The sequence below is a fragment of the Pristiophorus japonicus genome, chromosome 1 (genome assembly GCF_044704955.1).
Source record: "Pristiophorus japonicus isolate sPriJap1 chromosome 1, sPriJap1.hap1, whole genome shotgun sequence".
NCBI lineage: Eukaryota > Metazoa > Chordata > Chondrichthyes > Pristiophoridae > Pristiophorus > Pristiophorus japonicus.
In genome coordinates this window covers 485,093,817-485,114,881 of record NC_091977.1, presented here as the reverse complement: position 1 = coordinate 485,114,881, position 21,065 = coordinate 485,093,817, and the positions used below count along the sequence as shown (strand labels likewise).

Genomic DNA, 21,065 nt, shown 5'->3' with positions numbered 1-21,065 from the left:
TCACATATTTGTTGTTCATTCACTAGGTTTCATATGCTCAACACGCTACTAAAGTCATCACAACTTTAACTATTACTTTGGAAGTGGTTTCACCTTTCTGAGAGAGAGACTCTTTGAAAATATTGACATTCTCCTAGGTACCCGTCATCCTAATTTTCAAAAGATAGTGGCAGCTATCTTACGGAAAACAGTGATAAAGGAAAACAGTGCTATCATGACAGAAATTTGGTTTTAATGGTATATAACAAAATAAATAATGTGCTTGTAAATAAACAAATAATAGAGAGCAAGTAGGCAAGCAAAAAAGGAGAAAAGAAAAACATTTCTATACTACCTCAGAATATCCCAAAATACTTCAGTGCCCATGAAGTAATTTTGAAATGAAGTCACTGCTTTAATAATGTAGGGAAATTTATGCCAATTTATGCTCAGCAAGGTCCCACAAACAGCTATGAGATTAATGACCCAATAATCTGTTTTAGTGATGTTGGTTAAGGGTTAAATATTGGTAAGGGCACCAGGAGAAGGCCCCTGACTCAGCTTTGAATAGTGCCATGTGATCTTTTACATTCACCGAGATGGTAGATGGTGCCTCGGTTCAGCATCTCATCCAAAAGGCAGCACTAGTGCAGTACTCCCTCTATCAGATTGAAATGTCAGCCTAGATTTTGTACTCATGTCTCTGGAGTTCGGCTTGAACCCACAACCTTCTGACTCAGAGGCAAGAGTGCTGCCACTGAACAAAGGCCACTGAAAAAATCCTGGGAAAAAACCATTGATTTCTTGAGAAATTTCGTGGCACAGTCAACTCATGGACTCAATATTCACTCACAAGCTACCTAGGCTCCAAGAACGCCAGATGTAATCCTATGTATTAAAGGGATGGAAAACTGATAACAGAATATTATTTTTCATTTGGGTTTAGGAAACAGACAAACTTGGCTTTATTACTGTTAAAAACCAAAATGCACAGTAGATCAGCAAGCATCTGAAAGAGAGATTGGTTAACATTGCAAACATTCGTTTAATGTGGAATCATAGAATAGCACAGTACAGGAGGCGGCCATTCAACCTATCGAGTCTGCGTCGGCTCTTTCCATTTTATGTACTAGAATCAACACCTAAACCATGTAATTTGCAAATGACATCAAATGGGGGTGCGGGGGGCGGTTATGCAGAAGAGGACTGCGACAAAATATAGGAAGCCATTAATAAGTTTGCAGAATGGGTGTTTTGGCAAATGAACTTCAATATAGATAAGTGTGAGGTGGTACATTTTGGTAGGAAGAATGAGGCGGCTACATACACCTTGGAAAATAAATGTCTAAATGGGATAGAGGAACAGAGGGATCTGAGGATACAGATACACAAATCACTAAAAGCAGCGATACAGGTTAATAAGGCCATAAAAAAGAAACCAAAGCACTGGGGCTCATTTCTAGAGGGATAGAATTGAAAAGCAGAGAAATTATGCTAAACTTGTATAGAACCTTGATTAGACCACATGGTGAGTACTGTGAACAGTTCTGGTCTCCATATTATAAAAAGGATTGGAGATGGTGCAAAATAAATTTACTAGAATCATACCAGAAATGAGAGCTGGAAAGTGGGATTAGGCTGGATAGCTCTTGGTCGGCCGGCGTGGACACGATGGGCCGAAATGGCCTTCTTCCATGCTGTAAATTTCTAATGATTCTATGGTAACAGGCTGGAGCCCCTTTCGTATGATTATAGCCTGGTTTTCACTGAATGAATCAAATAATTAAAAGCAAGACATTAAAGGGGAAATTTTAGCCCCCAAAAAAGGTGGGTTGGGGGTGTGTGGGTAGTGTGGTAGTTTCAATCCCACTGAGATAGACAACAGAGGAAAGGCACTGGAGCAGAATGATATGGTTAACCATGTCAAAGGCTGCAAAAAGGTCAAGGGGGTAAAAAGCACCATGTTCACAACCACAAAGGATATCATTTATGACTTTCATTATTCGGGCTGTTCCGGTGCTGTGACAGGAACAGAAATCTGATAGAGATGTAAACAGGGAGTTACGGGGAAGATGGGCACAGATTTGGGAAGCTGCAACAGGTTCAAGTATGTTGGAGAGGAAAGAATGATTGGAGCTGGGGCAGTAGGTTGCAAGGACAGTGGGGCCAGGGTGGAATTTTGAGAAGGGAGTTGATGATCGCAGTTTTAAAAGGGAGGACCAGTACTTGAGGGGCAACCAATGTCAGCTGGCATGGAGTCTAGGAAGGGAAGTTAGGTAGCCAGCAGTTTAGTGAGAATGGGGTCAAAGGAGCGGGAAGTTGGTCTCATGATGAGCTCAGAGAGGTCAATAGGAGCTGGGAGAAAACCAAAACTACTTTTCTCCCACTTTCGAAATACACTTGACTATCAGCTAACTAAACATCTAATTTAGCGAGTGTTTCGACTGATCAGGAATGTTTTGCACCAATTATAACTTCCCACATACTTATCCTCTATAAATTCTAAAGAGCTTTTTTTCTTGCAAATCCCAGAGTTTATACATGGCTGTTTCTCTCAACAGTACAAGCAATCGATCCCAGTGCTGGTCATGGAGAACAAACACATTCAATTCCTTCAGAAAATGTTTTTGCAATACAGGTTGCATCACTAAATGGTAGTGTTTGGTAAACAGAGAAAATAAATTATCCTAAATGTTTTTTTCTCTGCTAGTTTTATCCCATTCTCAGCTGAAGGCATTGATTTTTTGCTGAGCTATATTTCCACAGGTGGTTTGGTACCTCACCTAAATGGTTCACCTGTAGGCCTTGACAGAAAATATTGGTAGGATACTGTATTAAGAGTGGCCTCCTGATTCACACTAATTAAAGCTGGGACAACCAAAGGGGTAATACTGGAATTCTCGGAAATTTGACCAAAGACTCGGAGATCTGAGACAAACAAAAGACTCATTGAAACTGGCAGCTGTTTCTAATTAAACATGGGTGCTTGGTGAACAGCAGATGAGAGAATACTGCAGGAGGGTTCCTAAAAGACCATTTTAGTTGCTTGTTCTAATTTAGGTACTGGATAAAGTAAGGGTGCTTAGTCTATAACAAGCAATCGGACCGTTTTCAACTTTTTCTAAATTTGTTCTCAAGATGTGGGTGTCACTGGCAAGGCAGCATTTATTGCCATTCTGACTTGCCCCAAGTAGGAGGCGAGCCTTTTCCTTGAACCTCTGCTGTCTTTGTGCTGATGGTGCTCAAATATTGATGTTAGCTAGGAAATTTGAGTTTTACACAGTGGTGAAAGAACGATCATAAGTTAGGATGGTGTGTGACTTGGAAGGGAACTTGCAGCAGATTGCGTTTTCACAACATTGCTGCTTTTGACCTTCTCGGTGGTAGAAGCCACAGGGCTGGAAGATGCTGTCAAAGTAAGCTTAAATGTTGCTGCGGTGCATCCTGTAGATAACATTGACTGTAGCTACAGTCTGCCAATGATGGAGATGGTTGAGAATGAGTTCAGCGCAAAGGGCACCAATCAAGTCACCTGTCTTGTCCTGAACGATGTTGGACTTCTTGTGTTGTTGTAGCCATCCAGGCAACTACTGAGTTTTCCATCACACTCCTAACTTGAGCCTTGTCGATTTTAGAGACGCTCTGAGGTGTCGGGAACACTCTCTCTAACCCGTACGGCCCATGCAGTCCAGGACCGGCTTTTCTAATGTTAAATTTCGCGCATGTGCGAAACTGTGAATGGGCTGCACAGTCCAAAAGGAGCCGCACATCCAAAAAAAATGAAGGGGGACATTGGTCAGGAGGTGAGCCACTCGTAGCAGAGTACAAAATCGTTGTCCTGCTCTTGTAGTCAGAATTGATATGACTGATCTAGTTAAGCTTCTGGTTAATAGTGACTCCCAGGATGTTGATGATGGGATACTTGATGGTAGTGGTATTGTTAAACAGTCAGGGGGAGTTGTTAAACATTTTCTTCATATAGATGGTCACCGAGTGGCACTTATGTACCACAAATGTCATGCATCATTCATCAGCCTAAGCCTGGATGTTGTCCATGTCCTGCTGCAGGTATGGCTACTTGTAAATGGAGTTGAACACTACACAACTGGCAGCAAGAAGCTGGGGGAGGAACTGGCTCTAGTGTTTAAGTTTTCATTACTACCCCTGGGATGCTATCAGGGCGCGATAGCCTTTGCTGTGTTCACTGTGCCTTTATTGATTAAAAGCTGACCCTGTTAGTCTCTGACATATCTGTTTAAATTGAATCACACTTTACAATTAATCCATGTGACGAGATGAATTAACTTGATTGATACAGACAGAAAGGATTTTCTTATTTTAATAAATGAAAAGGTATAAAGAAGAAATGGCATTGTGTCTAAACAGAAAGTGTTAGAGGAGAGAGAATATTAAAGGGAGTCCTAAGGAGCTTATGAAAGAGGTCTAAGACAAGGAAGTGTTCAGAGTCAAAGAAAGAATGTAATAACAATTACGTTTTTAATCTGCAGCAATAAAGTGCATCATTCTGTTGTGTACTAGCTCAAGTCTCTGAGAACAAAGAGAAAGAATATAACTGTACAATAATATAGAGAGATAACATACATGGAAATTAAGCTAAGATAAGACAACCAGAGAGGAGGCGAGGGCCCAGGGGCAGCACGGGTCCACCCACACTGCGATTTATGGAGAGTAGGAGCATGTGTGCGCACTAGGTCCATGCAGCAGAGCTGGTCTCCAGTCTTCTTGGTTAACCCTTGCCACTGGATCAAAACCTAGCTCTGTCAAGCCCATGTGGTGGCTGGTGTGCAACGGCCACCCCACGTTAAAAGAATCCACAATCAGGCATCTTCCACCCTTCAATATGTCAGGTCCCTCATTCATCCCTTTTTGGTGTGGAAGTGGGTCATCCTCGATACGAGGGACTGCCTAATACTAAGACACTAGGCTAAATCTCGCTGGAGCAGATCAGTGTGTGGCGCCGTTAAGACTGTTTCCTGTACCTTTCAGCTGAAATATAATTTGTGCTGTAACTTGCTGGAAGTGAGAGTCGATAACAGCGTGGCGAGGGCAATGAGGCATCTGGGACCTTAGTGAACAATGGGATCAACAGTGTATCTCGTTAACTAATGAGATTTACGAATTGAGAATAAACAGAAGAACAACGTAGAATGTAAATTGGAGTGAGTAAATTAGAGTAGAAAAATAAAAGAGGGAAAAAAAAATTGGATTGAGAGAGAAAAAAAAAGAGATAAAGAAAATCAAGGAAGAATCAATATTAAAAAAAAATAATTAATCTTGAAGAACAATTTACTTCATGTAGGAATGTGATTCAACAGTTTAAATTGTTCCCTTCCTGAGCCGGAGAGATTGATTGGCACTACATTAACAATTCTAACTTAATTAAAAAGATACTTACACTATTAATTGTGAGCCTCAACTTTTTGCTGAAAGTTTAATGGGCAATTAATGTGCAAATCCACCAAGTTCATAAAAATAACAGGGAGATGCCATTTGTGTAACATAAATCGATCAGCAAGTTCTTGAGATTCACAACTCAAGCCATAACCACTCATCCTCTGAACGTGCTGGCCAATTTGTGCATTAATAACAGTGTGCACTGTGAACTTGCCGTTATTTTTCCAGGAAGATTTGGCCACTGTGATAGGTTTAAACTACATTTGTGCTCGTCAGGACTTAAACTCTCTCAGCCATCTATATCTACCCAAGGATCAATTATAATTCTTTGTGCTTAATCTTGTGATGATGTTGTTATGTTATATATGTATTAATAGTAGTATTAGTAAATGCATCTCTATGTCTGACCAACTTTGATGACCTTGTATTAACAGTTAATCACTTCACTCAGTAGCATAGTGTGTCCCAATATGATTAGCTTGTTTGGTGCAATTGTTAATATACTTTGGACTGGAAAATGCAATTACAGTTCAATATTAGGCATCCTGTAACCTTAGATATGAATCATAAATCTACTATCCAATTCTCTGATGTGTAATTGTAGGACAGAGGGTAAACAATTTGTTGAACATCCTTTGGTTAATATTCCTTACATAATTTACAGATTGACCATTTCTAATATTCTTACAATATTCACTCTCTTGGGGAGGAGGGTGGAAATTAAATCCAAATTCAATCTTATATTCAATTTACATACACTTCCAGCAGGGATCTTTCAGGAGTGTATTTCTCTGGAACAAGACCCGAGCTGATTTCTCCCTCCCCAACCCAGACTTAACCCTAAGCTCGTTGAAACCAGCACAGACCTGCAATTGAATCTGGGATTTTCCTGGTCTACACAGCTCAGCTAAGAGTGACCACTCTGGGCCTCATCCAAATTAATACACAATTTTTTTTTAAACTTGCAACATCTAGAAGCATTGTAAGGAAGGAAGAACCTCCATTTATAATCGTACCTTTTACACCCTTGGGATATCCCAGAGAGCTTCACAGCCACAAATTACTTTTGACGTGCAGTCACTCTTGTATTTTAGGTGTTGCTCACATACTTAACTGAAAGGTTATCTTAATCCCACCTCAACTGCATGTAGTAAAAGGATTATCCATTTTGAAGCAGAGGCATGTGAGGTGGAAGAACTTGTTAATATACCTTGCCCCCTAAAATTTGATCTTGCTTTTAAGACAAGATACAAATGTCCTTTAAACTTCACGAGCATAGTCATTTTCAGTTACCGGTAAGTGAAAATCAGTTCTGCTCTATGTGTAGTTTAAACTTCAGACAGGACCAAACATATCAACTAGGTTAAAAATAAATTTACAGTTACATTTTCAATTGACTAGAGAGTGAACAGCACTCACTTTGTTATTCACTGCCTCTGGTATATTTTGCCACACGATGTCATACAGTGCCAAATCATTAATCCTAAGCATACCTTGAATGTTGCTGGATAGAACTATTTCACTATTGTCAAACAGGTTTTTAACAAATTATTTAACAGACCAGGTCTCATTGTGGAGCTTGCTGTGTCATTGATCTGTGTGCTCGCCTCTAGTGCTGTATACATCACCTGCTCTCTACTCATGCTGCAAGATCAATGTTACTCTCACTCATTCTTGCTCTGAAACCCTGCTGGTCTACTCACATCCAACATTTTCACTGTTTGAGATTTTTAAAAACTGCAGAACAACTGGGAGCTGCAGAAATTCACGTGATTTGATGCACTTTTAGGCCCCAAATTTCCCCAGCCGTGGTGTGCCGACTTCCTGGGGGGAAAAAAAGTGCCAAAAATTTACCTTTGAATTTGGCCATTCCCTCGTCGTCCAGATCTATCGGCGTGGCGCTGCACAGCCTGGAGGGGGGGGCGGGGGGAAAGAGAGGCAGAGCTTCGGCCGCGCTTGGTTAGCACGGCCGGCAGGGGGTGCAGGGCTTGGGCCCAGCATTTTGTGTAGTGCGGCAGGGGCACGCATGACCGTTTGAGCGTGCGCATTGCAACAGGAAGCTTGGCAATCGGCCAATTAAAGGGAGAGCGTCCTCAGAATCATTGGTTATGGAGCATATATAAAGGTGAGGTCTGAATATTGATTTTTGTGTGGCTGAGGGAGTGGAAAGGAATGCTGGATAGGTGTAAGAGAGGTGTAAGTGTGATCTTTGAACATTACCTGCGTTTGAGTCCAATAGACGAATGGCGCAAGAGCCTGCAGGACGAACCAAGAATTTCCTCCATGATGAAGTGGAGAAATTAGTGACTGTAATTGAGGAGAAATGGCTGGAGCTGGATATCAGCAAGAGCGGTCCGTCAAAGGTCTCACCCAAGGAAATGAGAAAAAGATGGAACCTTGTTGCAGAAGAATTCTCCGCTGGGGTCAACACTGCAAGATTTGGAAGCCAGTGCAAGAAGAAATGGCAAGACATTGGTCAAGTAGTGAGTGTAAATAATATCTTCATCTTTAAATTGAATTACAGTGGAAAATGTATGAAAATCTGTATGTGTCCCACCAATCAGAAGCGCACCATGTCTGACAATTAATATTTTCATCTTTGCAGAAGAAATTGGTCCACCACAAGAGGGAGAGAGCCAAATCTGCACCAACTGACACCAATGGAACAGAGGGCTGCTGCCTTGCTGACTCGCACCAGCAGAAAAAGAATCAGCTCTGCATAAGCTGGACCCACACACGAGGGTGAGTCATTAAAATGCATATTGGCCCTTCAAATCAACCTGCTGACTGACCTGCTACGCGTGAGACTACTCATGCCAGCCATCCTGCCCCCTCCTATGCTGCTAACCATTTGACTGTTGTGTTGTCTTTTGCAGAAGACGACAACACTCCTTAAGATCCTGAGGATCCAGATGCGTGCACTCCAGACCAAGGCGGGTGGGAGGAGGAGGGGTCCATGGAAATGTGTGCTCAGGAGAATGCTGACCACAATATAGATCAGGACATATCACAGGGTATCACACTGCCAGAACCCTCCATTAGCTCCTCAGCAACCTTCTGTGGGTGCACACCTTCTGAGGTCGCGGGTCCGAGTGGCGGTTGGGAAATGCATCTTGGGACACCCAGTCCCCCACCGTCCCAGCCTGCGCCTCACACTGGGGGGGTGCCACTAGGCAGACCCACAGCGAGGGGAAGGAGAAGCCAACCAGTCTCACCTGAGAGGCAGCCCTCAGCAGAGGTTAATCAGGTTGTTCCATTGGGTGAGGAGACCAATGCCCTCACAAGATCACTCGTGGCAGCCGTCAGTGGGGTGTGTGATGAGGTCGCAACACTGTCGGATGAAATTTCTGCACTAAGATGGGCAGTGAGGGCAGGCATTTCAGAGGGTGTGCAGACGATGGCAGATGCCATGAGGGAACAGGCTTCTGCAATTAAGGGCTCAAATGCCACTCCCACTTCACTCCACCCACCAACCACCGGTCAGACCCAAGCCGGGCCCCCAACCCCCCCCACCACCATCACCGACTCTACGAGGAAGTGCATTTTCCCCGAGATGTGGGTGAGGGATGGGTGAAGACTTTCTTTCCTGTTGTTGCTGTCGTTGTTGTTGGTATCATTGAAGTGCACTGTAAAATTTCCAATAAAAGATATTTTGCATCAAAACTGAATCATCCTCCATTAGGACCACGCAACATTTAGGGTCAACTGTAAAAAGTAAAAATCCCTCACCCCTACGGTCATGCGTGCCTGCCGCCCCTAGTCCTGGCGGGAGGGCTAGCCGATGTGTTCTGCAGTCGGCAAAGTAGGATTGCTCTATTTTCAGTAGCTGATTTATCTTTTATTTATTTGTGATGATGTTGTGCTGAAGATGTTGTAATATTGTGCTGATGTTGTGAATGTCTTTAGTGCTTTGGAATACTCTAACTCACCTCCCCCCCACCACCCCGCACCCCCCCCCCCTCAAAAACTCTGGCTACCTGCGCTGATTTCTTAAATGTAGGTAAAGTTTTTCTGTGCCTACAAAAGGGGCAACATACACTGGCCTAAGTTAGTTTGGAGTAACTTTCAGCTGGCCAAATTTGCTTCTATGGCCAGAAGAGGCGTAAGTGGCTTGTCACGCCCCTTTTTGGAGAGAACAAACTAAATTAGAAAAAAAAATGTACTAAACTGACTTACATTGGAGCAAGTTAAATGGGGAAATTTGCGATTTTTAAGTTACTCCAAAAAAAGCTACTTACTCCAAAAAAAAAACGGGGCAACTCTTGGGGAAATTTGGGCCCTTAGAGTGGAAGCAAGTCTTCCTCGATTTCGAGGGACTGCCTATGATGATGATGATTAATAGCTTTCATTTTACAGTGATCTATGATGTTTAAGGTCCTTTTACCTGATTTTCAACTGTAAGTTACTGGATTTGCCAACCTACAGGGCCCAAGTTTCCACATGATTTGCGCCTGATTTTTAGGAGCAACTGGTGGAGAACGGACTATCTTAGAAATCGCAATTCTCCACATTTTTTTTTCTGCAGTTCTAGGCAGGTAGAACAGTTCCACTTTGGAACAGAATTTTTTCTTCAAAAGGGGGCATGTCCGGCCACTGACGCCTGATTTCAAAGTTTCCACAGTGAAAACGTACTCCAAACTAACTTAGAATGGAGCAAGTGAAGATTTTTGTAGAACTGAAGAAACGTGTTCTACACATTAAAAAAATCAGGCGCAGGTTACAAATTAGGCGTCCAGAACGAGGTGGGGGGGGGGGAGGGTGGAAGGGAAGTCATTAAAATCTATAATAAATCCTTATTTATACTTCTACAAATATTATACAAATAAATCCAATCTGAATAAACATTTATAAGCAAAGAAAAGATTAAATAAACCATCTTCCTACCTGTGTGAAAGTGCTTCAGCCATCGTTCGTTCCCACGGGGGTGGGGGGGGGGGGGGGGCCGTTCCGTTCGTTCCCGCGGGGGGGGAGGAAGCCGTTCCGTTCGTTCCCGCAGGGGGGGGGGGGGGCTGTTCCGTTCGTTCCCGACGGGGGGTGGGGAGGGAAATGGCTGCCTCAACTTTTTGAGGCTTCCTGCACCTTCTCAGTGCTGCAAGGAGCCTCAGTGCTGATGTGCTGATGGCAATGTGCTTTTATTAAAAAAAATTCAAAAATTAAACAGCTACAAAGAACTACAAAAATGGCCGAGTGCCAATGTTTCCTTCACACTGCGCGTGCGCGAATGCTCCAACGCGCACGCGCAGGGTTGCCGGCAGGAAAAAAACTAATTTAAATAGTACCCGCCGCCTCCCACTTACAAAATCGGCGCAGTGTAGGCTCCGCCCCCCTGGGCGCCGCACCAGGCAGGCAAGGAGCTGCAGAACGCTCCAGAATCGCGAGGTATTTTTTAGGCGCCGTTTTAGGCACGAAAAACGGGCACCCAGCTCGGAGGGGCGCCCGTTTTTTATCGTGTGGAAACTTGGGCCCCACAGAAACTCCCAAATTCCCACAAGATTTTGGTTTGTGCAACTCCTTCAGCTGCATATGGAGAAAGGCATTCTTTTCTGCTTTGGCCTCCTCACCAGTATATTGAAGAAACTGAATGGTAGAACAGCCATGAATAGCTTACTCCTGTTCCTATGTACAACCAAAATCAAAAAGGTAATAAAAGTATTGAAAAGAACATACTTCAATATATTGGATGATGCACTGTTTTAGAAGGACATGATTGTTATAGCTGTACCATACATAATATAATTTATTATTCAGCTGCTAAGGTGGGACTGTGTCCTATTAAAACTACAAAGTCTAATTGTTAAGTTAAATACATCTTCAGGTTTAGCTGGATTTAATTGTCATATAAGCATATGAAAAGAAGGGCAAGAAAAGACCAATTTGACCGTCAAAACCATGAGATCTAGCAAAGAGAGAAATCAATTAAAGCTTTAGCGGACTATAGCAGTCTATAGCTCCTCATCATCACAACTAACTAAATAAAGTAAAGAATAGTTCAGAAATAGGAGGGATCAGACAGAGGGCAGCTTAAGATGAGTTTAGAGTTCATGTGCAAACTGTGATATAGTGGCAATAACAGAGACCTTATTGGGAACTTAAAATTCCTGGCTACAAGGTATTCAGGAAAGAGAGGGAAGGAAAGAAAGGGGGAGGGGTGGCACTATTGATCAAAGAAACTATTATAGCAAATGAAAAGGGATGATGTAGTTGAGGGGTCAAAGATAGAGGGGGAGAAATTTGCTTCGTTTGCGCCTCCTGCGGGCGCTAACGGGACACAAACGATTTCTCGTCTGGAGCCGCTACCACTCCCGTGAAATTCCACTCCTGCCGGTAGCGCCCCGGGCTGCTGCGTTGGCGAGGATGACATCATCACCATGCGCAGCGACCCGTTTTCACCCAGGAGCGAAAATTCGGAAGCACCCCAAGAAGTTGCCACGGGCGATGTCTGTGCCAGCCTCCTGAGTCGCGAACCGAGCTTCAGTCCGCTCACGGGGCAAAAATTAAAGGGGAGGTGTGGTGCCAATATTTTTTTTAAATGGCTGACTGACCGTGGCCTTGCCCTCCTGAAATTGCGGGGTCCGTGATGCGATGTTGTAGCCCGGCACTCAGCTTCTGTGCCGGGCTGCTGCCACGGCACCCCGCTCCCCACTGGTGTAGTGGTGACCCCTTCTCCCTGATGCAGAGTCGGCAACGTGCCCACCCCTTTAACGGAAGGGGAAGGCCTCGTGTGTAGCGCTGGAAAATTCCCATGGTTAGCGCCCCAATCCCGCACCCGAGAAGAAGTGGAGCGCGTGACATTTCGCAGCTGGGGCGGGACTTCTGCACCTTGCACAGGATGTCTTGCCGCGCCTCGATTACCGCCCCCAACCATGGTGTACAGGGTTTCGCCCCAGAATCTATTTGGTTGGAATTAAGGAACAACAGAGGAACTATCACGCTACTGGATGTATACTGCAGGCCACAAAATAGTGAGAAAGCGATAAAGCAGCAAATTTTCAGGAAAATTACAGAAAGATGCAAGAACTATAGAGTAGTGTTACAGATTAATGAATTCCCTCCCTAAACCTCTCTGCCCCTCTGCCAATGTTCTATTTAAGCTGTGTGTCTTCGCTGTGCTCTGGAGCTCATGCGTAGCCGACTCACCGGCTGTTAAATGGAAAGACTGTGATTGTCTGGAATTTGAATGGGCAGTGCAGCCTGTTAAAGGGGCCACGCGGCCCAGAGAAAATTAGAGGGAACATTACCCTCTACCTCTCTTTCCTCCTTTAAGACGCTCATTAAAAGCTACCTCTTTTGACCAAGCTTTTGGTCATCTGCCCCACTATGTGGCTCGGTCAAATTTTGTTTGATAATGCTTCTGTGAAGTGCCTTGGAACATTTTATAACATTAAAGATGCTATATAAATACAAGTTGTTGATGGGAGACTTTAATTATCCCAATACAGATTGGGATAGAAACATAGAAAATAGGTGCAGGAGTGGGACATTCGGCCCTTCGAGCCTGCACCACCATTCAATAAGCTCATGGCTGATCATTCCCTCAGTACCCCTTTCCTGCTTTCTCTCCATACACCTTGATCCCTTTAGCCGTAAGGGCCATATCAAACTCCCTCTTGAATATATCCAATGAACTGGCATCAACAACTCTCTGCGGTAGGGAATTCCACAGGTTAACAACTCTCCGAGTGAAGAAGTTTCTCCTCATCTCAGTCCTAAATGGCTTACCCCTTCTCCTAAGACTATGTCCCCTGGTTCTGGACTTCCCCAACATCGGGAACATTCTTACTGTATCAAACCTGTCCAGTCCCGTCAGAATCTTATAAGTTTCTATGAGATCCCCTATCATCCTTCTAAACTCGTGTATAAAGGCCCAGTTGATCCAGTCTCTCCTCATATGTCAGTCCCGCCATCCCGGAAATCAGTCTGGTGAACCTTCGCTGCACTCCCTCAATAGCAAAAATGTCCTTCCTCAGATTAGGAGACCAAAACTGAACACAATATTCCAGGTGAGGCCTCACCAAGGCCCTGTACAACTGCAGTAAGATCTCCCTTCTCCAATACTCAAATCCCTTTGCTATGAAGGCCAACATGCCATTTGCCTTCTTGACCACCTGCTGTACCTGCATGCCAACTTTCAATGACTGATGAACCATGACACCCAGGTCTCGTTGCACCTCCCCCTTTCCTAATCTGCCGCCATTCAGATAATATTCTGTCTTCCTGTTTTTGCCACCAAAGTGGATAACTCATCTAACCTGGCCAAGTCACCCTGTAGCCTCTTAGCATCCTCCTCACAGCTCACACCGCCACCCAGTTTAGTGTCATCTGCAAACTTGGAGATATTACACTCAATTCCTTCATCTAAATTATTAATGTGTATTGTAAAGAGCTGAGGTCCCAGCACTGAGCCCTGCGGCACCCCACTAGTCACTGCCTGCCATTCTGAAAAGGACCCATTTATCCTGACTCTCTGTTTCCTGTCTGCCAACCAGTTCTCTATCCACGTCAGTACATTACCCCCAATACCATGTGCTTTGATTTTGCACACCAATCTCTTGTGTGGGACCTTGTCAAAAGCCTTTTGAAAGTCCAAATACACCACATCCACTGGTTCTCCCTTGTCCACTCTACTAGTTACATCCTCAAAAAATTCCAGAAGATTTGTCAAGCATGATTTCCCTTTCATAAATCCATGCTGACTTGGACCAATCCTGTCACTGCTTTCCAAATGCGCTGCTATTTCATCTTTAATAATTGATTCCAACATTTTCCCCACTACTGATGTCAGGCTAACCGGTCTATACTTACCCGTTTTCTCTCCCTCCTTTTTTAAACAGTGGTGTTACATTAGCTATCCGCCAGTCCATAGGAACTGATCCAGTCGATAGACTGTTGGAAAATGATCACAAATTTCTCGGGCCACTTCCTTAAGTACTCTGGGATGCAGACAATCAGGGCCCAGGGATTTATCAGCCTTCAATCCCATCAATTTCCCTAACACAATTTTCCACTTTGAGGATATCCTTCAGTTCCTCCTTCTCACTAGACCCTTGGTCCCCTAGTATTTCCAGAAGGTTACTTGTGTCTTCCTTCGTGAAAACAGAACCAAAGTATTCGTTTAACTTGTCTGCCATTTCTTTGTTCCCCATTATAAATTCACCTGAATCTGACTGCAAGGGACCTATGTTTGTTTTCACTAATCCTTTTCTCTTCACATATCTATAGAAACTTTTGTAGTCAGTTTTTATGTTCCCAGCAAGCTTCCTCTCATACTTTATTTTCCCCCTCCTAATTAAACCCTTTGTCCTCCTCTGCTGTATTACAAAATTCTCCCAGTCCTCAGGTTTGCTGCTTTTCCTGGCCAATTTATATGCCTCTTCCTTGGATTTAACACTATCCTTAATTTCCCTTGTTAGCCACGGCTGAGCCACCTTTCCCGTTTTATTTTTACTCCAGACAGGGATGTACAATTGTTGAAGTTCATCCATGTGATCTTTAAATGTTTGCCATTGCCTATCCACCGTCAACCCTTTAAATATCACTCGCCAGTCTATTCTAGCCAATTCACGTCTCACACCATCAAAGTTACCTTTCCCCAAGTTCAGGACCCTAGTCTCTGAATTAACTGTATCACTCTCCATCTTAATAAAGAATTCTGCCATATTATGGTCACTCTTCCCCAAGGGGCCTCGCACAACAAGATTGTTAATTAGTCGTTTTTCATTACACATCACCCAATCTAGGATGGCCAGCTCCCTAGTTGGTTCCTCGACATATTGGTCTCGGAAACCATCCCGAATACATTCCAGGAAATCCTCTTCCACCGCATTGCTACCAGTTTGGTTAGCCCAGTCAATATGTAGATTAAAGTCGCCCATGATAACTGCTATACCTTTACTGCACGCATCCCTAATTTCTTGTTTGATGCTGTCCCCATCCTCATTACTACTGTTTGGTGGTCTGTACACAACTGCCACTAGTGTTTTCTGCCCTTTGGTATTCCACCGCATAGCTCCACCCATACAGATTCCATATCATCCAAGCTAATGCCCGTCCTTACTATTACATTAATTTCCTCTTTAACCAGCAACGCCACCCCACCTCCTTTTCTTTTGTCGATCCTTCCTAAATGTTGAATACACCGGAGACATGTCTCCGTGATGCCAATTACATCATATCCGTTAACTGATATCTGCGCAGTTAATTCATCCACCTTATTACGAATACTCCTCGCATTGAGGCACAGAGCCTTCAGGTTTGTCTTTTTAACACCCTTTGCCCCTTTAGGATTTTGCTGTAATGTGGCCCTTTTTGCTTTTTGCCTTAGGTTTCTCTGCGCTCTACTTTTACTTTTCTTCTTTCTATCTTTTGCTTCTGCTCCCATTCTACTTCCCTCTGTCTCCCTGCATCAGTCCCCATCCCCCTGCCATATTAGTTTAACCGCTCCCTAACAGCGCTAGCAAACACTCCCCCCAGGACATTGGTTCCGGTCCTGCCCAGGTGCAGACCATCCGGTTTGTACTGGTCCCACCTCCCCCAGAACCGGTTCCAATGTCCCAGGAATTTGAATCCCTCCCTTCTGCACCACTCCTCAAGCCACGTATTCATCTGAGCTATCCTGCGATTCCTACTCTAACTCGCACACGGCACTGGTAGCAATTCTGAGATTACTACTTTTGAGGTCCTACTTTTTAATTTAGCTCCTAGCTCCCTAAATTCGTCTTGTTGGACCACATCCTGTGTTTTACCTATATCGTTGGTACCTATATGCACCACGACAACTGGCCGTTTATCCTCCCCCTTCAAAATGTCCTGCACCTGCTCCGAGACATCCTTGACCCTTGCACCAGGCAGGCAACATACCATCCTGGAGTCTCGGTTGCGGCCACAGAAACGTCTATCTATTCCCCTTTCAATAGGATCCCCTATCACTATAGCTCTCCCACTCCTTTTCCTGCCCTCATGTGCAGCAGTCGCCCATGGTGCCATGGACTTCCCCTGATGAGTCATCCCCCTCAACAATACCCAAAGCGGCATATCTGTTTTGTAGGATAGTAACAGTGTAAAATTTGTTGAAAATAGACAAGACGATTTCCCGACTCAACATGTTAATGAAATAACTAGGTATAATCATATCTTGAATGTAGTGTTTAATGATGAGCCTGAACTCATATTGGGCCTCCACAAGAACATAAGAAATAGGAGCAGGAGTGAGTAGGCCATACGGCCCCTCGAGCCTGCTCCGCCATTCAATAAGATCATGGCTGATCTGATCATGGACTCAGCTCCACTTCCCTGCCCGCTCCCCATAACTCCTTATTGGTTAAGAAACTGTCTATTTCTCTATTAAATTTATTCAATGTCCCAGCTTCCACAGCTCTCTGAGGCAACGAATTCCACAGATTGACAACCCTCAGAGAAGAAATTTCTCCTCAGCTCCGTCTTAAATGGGCGGCCCCTTATTCTAAGATCGTGCCCTCTAATTCTAGTCTCCCACATTATTGGAAACATCCTCTCTGCATCCACCTTGTCACGCCTCCTCATAATCTTATACGTTTTGATAAGATCACCTCTCATTCTTCTGAATTCTCATGAGTAGAGGCCCAACCTACTCAACCTTTCCTCATAAGTCAACCTCCTCATCACCGGAATCAACCTATTGAACCTTCTCTAAACTGCCTTAAATATGGAAACCAAAACTGCATGCAGTATTCTAAGTGTGGCCTCACCAATATCACGTATAACTGTAGCAAGACTTCCCTGCTTTTATAGTCCATCCCTTTTGCAATAAAGGTCAAGATTCCATTGGCCTTCCTGATCTCTTGCTGTACCTGCAAACTATCCTTTTGTATTTCATGCACCAGGACCCCCAGGTCCCGCTGTACTGCAGCACTTTGCAATTTTTCTCCATTTAAATAGTAACTTGCTCTTCGATTTTTTCTGCCAAAGTGCATAACCTCACACTTTCCAACATTATACTCCATCTGCCAAATTTTTGCCCACTCACTTAGCCTATGTGCTTTTGCAGGTTTTTTGTGTCCTCCTCACACATTGCTTTTCCTTCCATCTTTGTATCGTCAGCAAACTTGGCTACATTACACTCGGTCCCTTCTTCCAAGTCGTTAATATACATTGTAAATAGTTGGGGTCCCAGCACTGATCCCTGCGTCACCCCACTAGTTACTGATTGCCAACCCCAGAGAATAAACCATTTATCCCGACTCTCTGTTTCTGTTAGTTAGTCAATCCTCTATCCATGCTAATATATTATCCCCAACCCCGTGAACTTTTATCTTGTGCAGGAACCTTTTGTATGGCACCTTGTCAAATGCCTTCTGGAAGTCCAAATACACTACATCCACTGGTTCCCCTTTATCCACCTTGTTTGTTACATCCTCAAGGAATTCTAGCAAATTTGTCAAAACATGACTTCGCATTCATAAATCCATGTGGGAGAAACATCTGGCAAACAGTGACCACAACATTACATGGTTTCATTTGGCTGGTAGAACTAAAAAGATACTGAGAATCTACAACTCGTATCAGATATCAGATATCACTAAAATGGCAGATGATTGGGAACGGGTAAATTGGTTAACCTTACTGGCTGATGATGAGACCAATGTAGAATATAAATATAAAGTTTTTAAGAACGAGATAAAAATGTGGACCCAAAGTCAAAAGAAGGAAGTGTGGTAAGAAAAAAACAAAGCGGCTGACTTGTTATGTACAAGGACAAATAAGATGTAAACCAAAATGTTTTTATAAATTAAAAGGTATTCCATACTCAACTTAACAGAGTTAAGTACAACGAACAACTAAATAAAACAAAGGCTGCCATTAGATCAGCATTATAGAGGGCTGATGGAAAAAAGGATCGTAGACAACTATGGAAGTAATGGGAAAAGCCATTGATAAAGTAAATAAGAATCAGTTGGTGAGTCGTTAACTTGAGGGCATAAATTGAGGATCAGCGCCAAATGAATCAAAGGAGGTTAGGAGATTTTTTTAAATGCAGAATGTTGTTCGGACATGGGATGTCCTCCTAGAAACATTGGTGGAAGCAGAATCCATAACAGCCTTTAAAATGAAAGTGGATTATTATTTTAACAAAAATGTAAAAAGTTTATTGGGAAAGAGCAAAGGAATGAGACTAATTGGATAGCTCTTTCAGAGTCAGCCTCGGCATTATGGGCCAAATGATCTTCTGTGCTGTAAAATTATATAATTCTGTGTTTTTGGTTAAGATTCACTGGAATATCAGGAATGAAGGTCTTATGAAGAGTGACTTGAAACCCACCCCCCCGCGAAAATGAAACAGAACAAGTTGAAGGGGAACTAGAAGAGGTTTTCAAAATTATGAAAGGTTTTGAGAAGGTAAAAAGTGATAATAGACAAAATATGAACACTAACTCAGTTATGGGTAGAGCTGCAGAACACCAAAGGGCAAAAAACATTAGTGGGAGTTGTGTACAGACCTCCAAACAGTAGTTGTGATGTTGGGGACAGCATCAAACAGGAAATTAGGGGTGCATACAATAAAGGTGCAGCAGTTATCATGGGTGACTTTAATATGCATATAGATTGGGCTAACCAAACTGGAAGCATTACGGTGGAGGAGGATTTCCTGGAGTGCATAAGGGATGGTTTTCTAGACCAATATGTCGAGGAACCAACTTAGACTGGGTGTTGTGTAATGAGAGAGGATTAATTAGCAATCTCGTCGTGCGAGACCCCTTGGGGAAGAGTGACCATAATATGGTGGAATTCTACATTAGGATGGAGAAGGAAACAGTTAATTCAGTGACCGTGGTCCAGAACTTAAAGGGTAACTTTAAAGGTATGAGGCGTGAATTGGCTAGGATAGATTGGCGAATGATACTTAAGGGGTTGACATTGGATGGGCAATGGCAGACATTTAGAGACCGCATGGATGAACTACAACAATTGTACATCCCTGTCTGGCGTAAAAATAAAAAAGGGAAGGTGGCTCAACCGTGGCTATCAAGGGAAATCAGGGATAGTATTAAAGCCAAGGAAGTGGCATACAAATTGGCCAGAAATAGCAGCGAACCCAGGGACGGGGAGAAATTTAGAACTCAGCAGAGGAGGACAAAGGGTTTGTATAGGGCAGAGAAAATAGTGTACGAGAGGAAGCTTGCAGTGAACATTAAAATGGACTGAAAAAGTTTCTATAGGTATGTAAAGAGAAAAAGGTTAGTAAAGACAAACGTAGGTCCCCTGCAGTCAGAATCAGGGAAGTCATAACGGGAACAAAGAAATGGCAGACCAATTGAACAAGTACTTTGGTTCGGTATTCACTAAGGAGGACACAAACTACCTTCCGGATATAAAAGGGGTCAGAGGGTCTAGTAAGAAGGAGGAACTGAGGGAAATCCTTATCAGTCGGGAAATTGTGTTGGGGAAATTGATGGGATTGAAGGCCGATAAATCCCCAGGGACTGATGGACTGCATCCAGAGTACTTAAGGAGGTGGCCTTGGAAATTGTAGATGCATTGACAGTCATTTTCCAACATTCCATAGACTCTGGATCAGTTCCTATAGAGTGGAGGGTAGCCAATGTAACCCCACTTTTTAAAAAAAGGAGGGAGAGAGAAAACAGGGAATTATAGACCGGTCAGCCTGACATCGGTAGTGGGTAAAATGATGGAATCAATTATTAAGGATGTCATAGCAGCGCATTTGGAAAGAGGTAACATGATAGGTCTAAGTCAGCATGGATTTGTGAAAAGGAAATCATGCTTGACAAATCTTCTGTGATTTTTTGAGGATGTTTCCAGTAGAGTGGACAAGGGAGAACCAGTTGATGTGGTGTATTTGGACTTTCACAAGACTTTCGAAAAGGTCCCACACAAGAGATTAATGTGCAAAGTTAAAGCACATGGGATTGGGGGTAGTGTGCTGACATGGATTGAGAACTGGTTGGCAGACAGGAAGCAAAGAGTAGGAGTAAATGGGGACTTTTCAGAATGGCAGGCAGTGACTAGTGGGATACCGCAAGGTTCTGTGCTGGGGCCCCAGCTGTTTACATTGTACATTAATGATTTAGACGAGGGGATTAAATGCAGTATCTCCAAATTTGCGGATGACACTAAGTTGGGTGGCAGTGTGAGCTGCAAGGAGGATGCTATGAAGCTGCAGAGTGACTTGGATGTGTTAGGTGAGTGGGCAAATGCATGGCAGATGAAGTATAATGTGGATAAATGTGAGGTTATCCACTTTGGTGGTAAAAACAGAGAGACAGACTATTATCTGAATGGTGACAGATTAGGAAAAGGGGAGGTGCAACGAGACCTGGGTGTCATGGTACATCAGTTATTGAAGGTTGGCATGCAAATACAGCAGGCGGTTAAGAAAGCAAATGGCATGTTGGCCTTCATAGCGAGTGGATTGGAGTACAGGGGTAGGGAAGTGTTACTACAGTTGTACAGGGCCTTGGTGAGGCCACACCTGGAGTATTGTGTACAGTTTTGGTCTCCCAACTGGAGAAAGGACATTCCTGCTATTGAGGGAGTGGTACAAAGGTTCACCAGACTGATTCCTGGGATGGCGAGACTGACATATCAAGAAAGACTGGATCGACTGGGCTTGTATTCACTGGAGTTCAGACGAATGAGAGGGGATCTCATAGAAATGTTTAAAATTCTGACGGGTT

The 21,065-nt window shown here is 43.5% G+C and overlaps 1 protein-coding gene across 1 annotated transcript in view; it reads right to left on the bottom strand.

Annotated features, from left to right (window-relative positions):
• The window catches only part of scap (SREBF chaperone), a 261,047-nt gene that overhangs the window by 191,104 nt on the left and 48,878 nt on the right, over window positions 1-21,065 (bottom strand). The gene's annotated exons all lie outside the window — the stretch shown is intronic.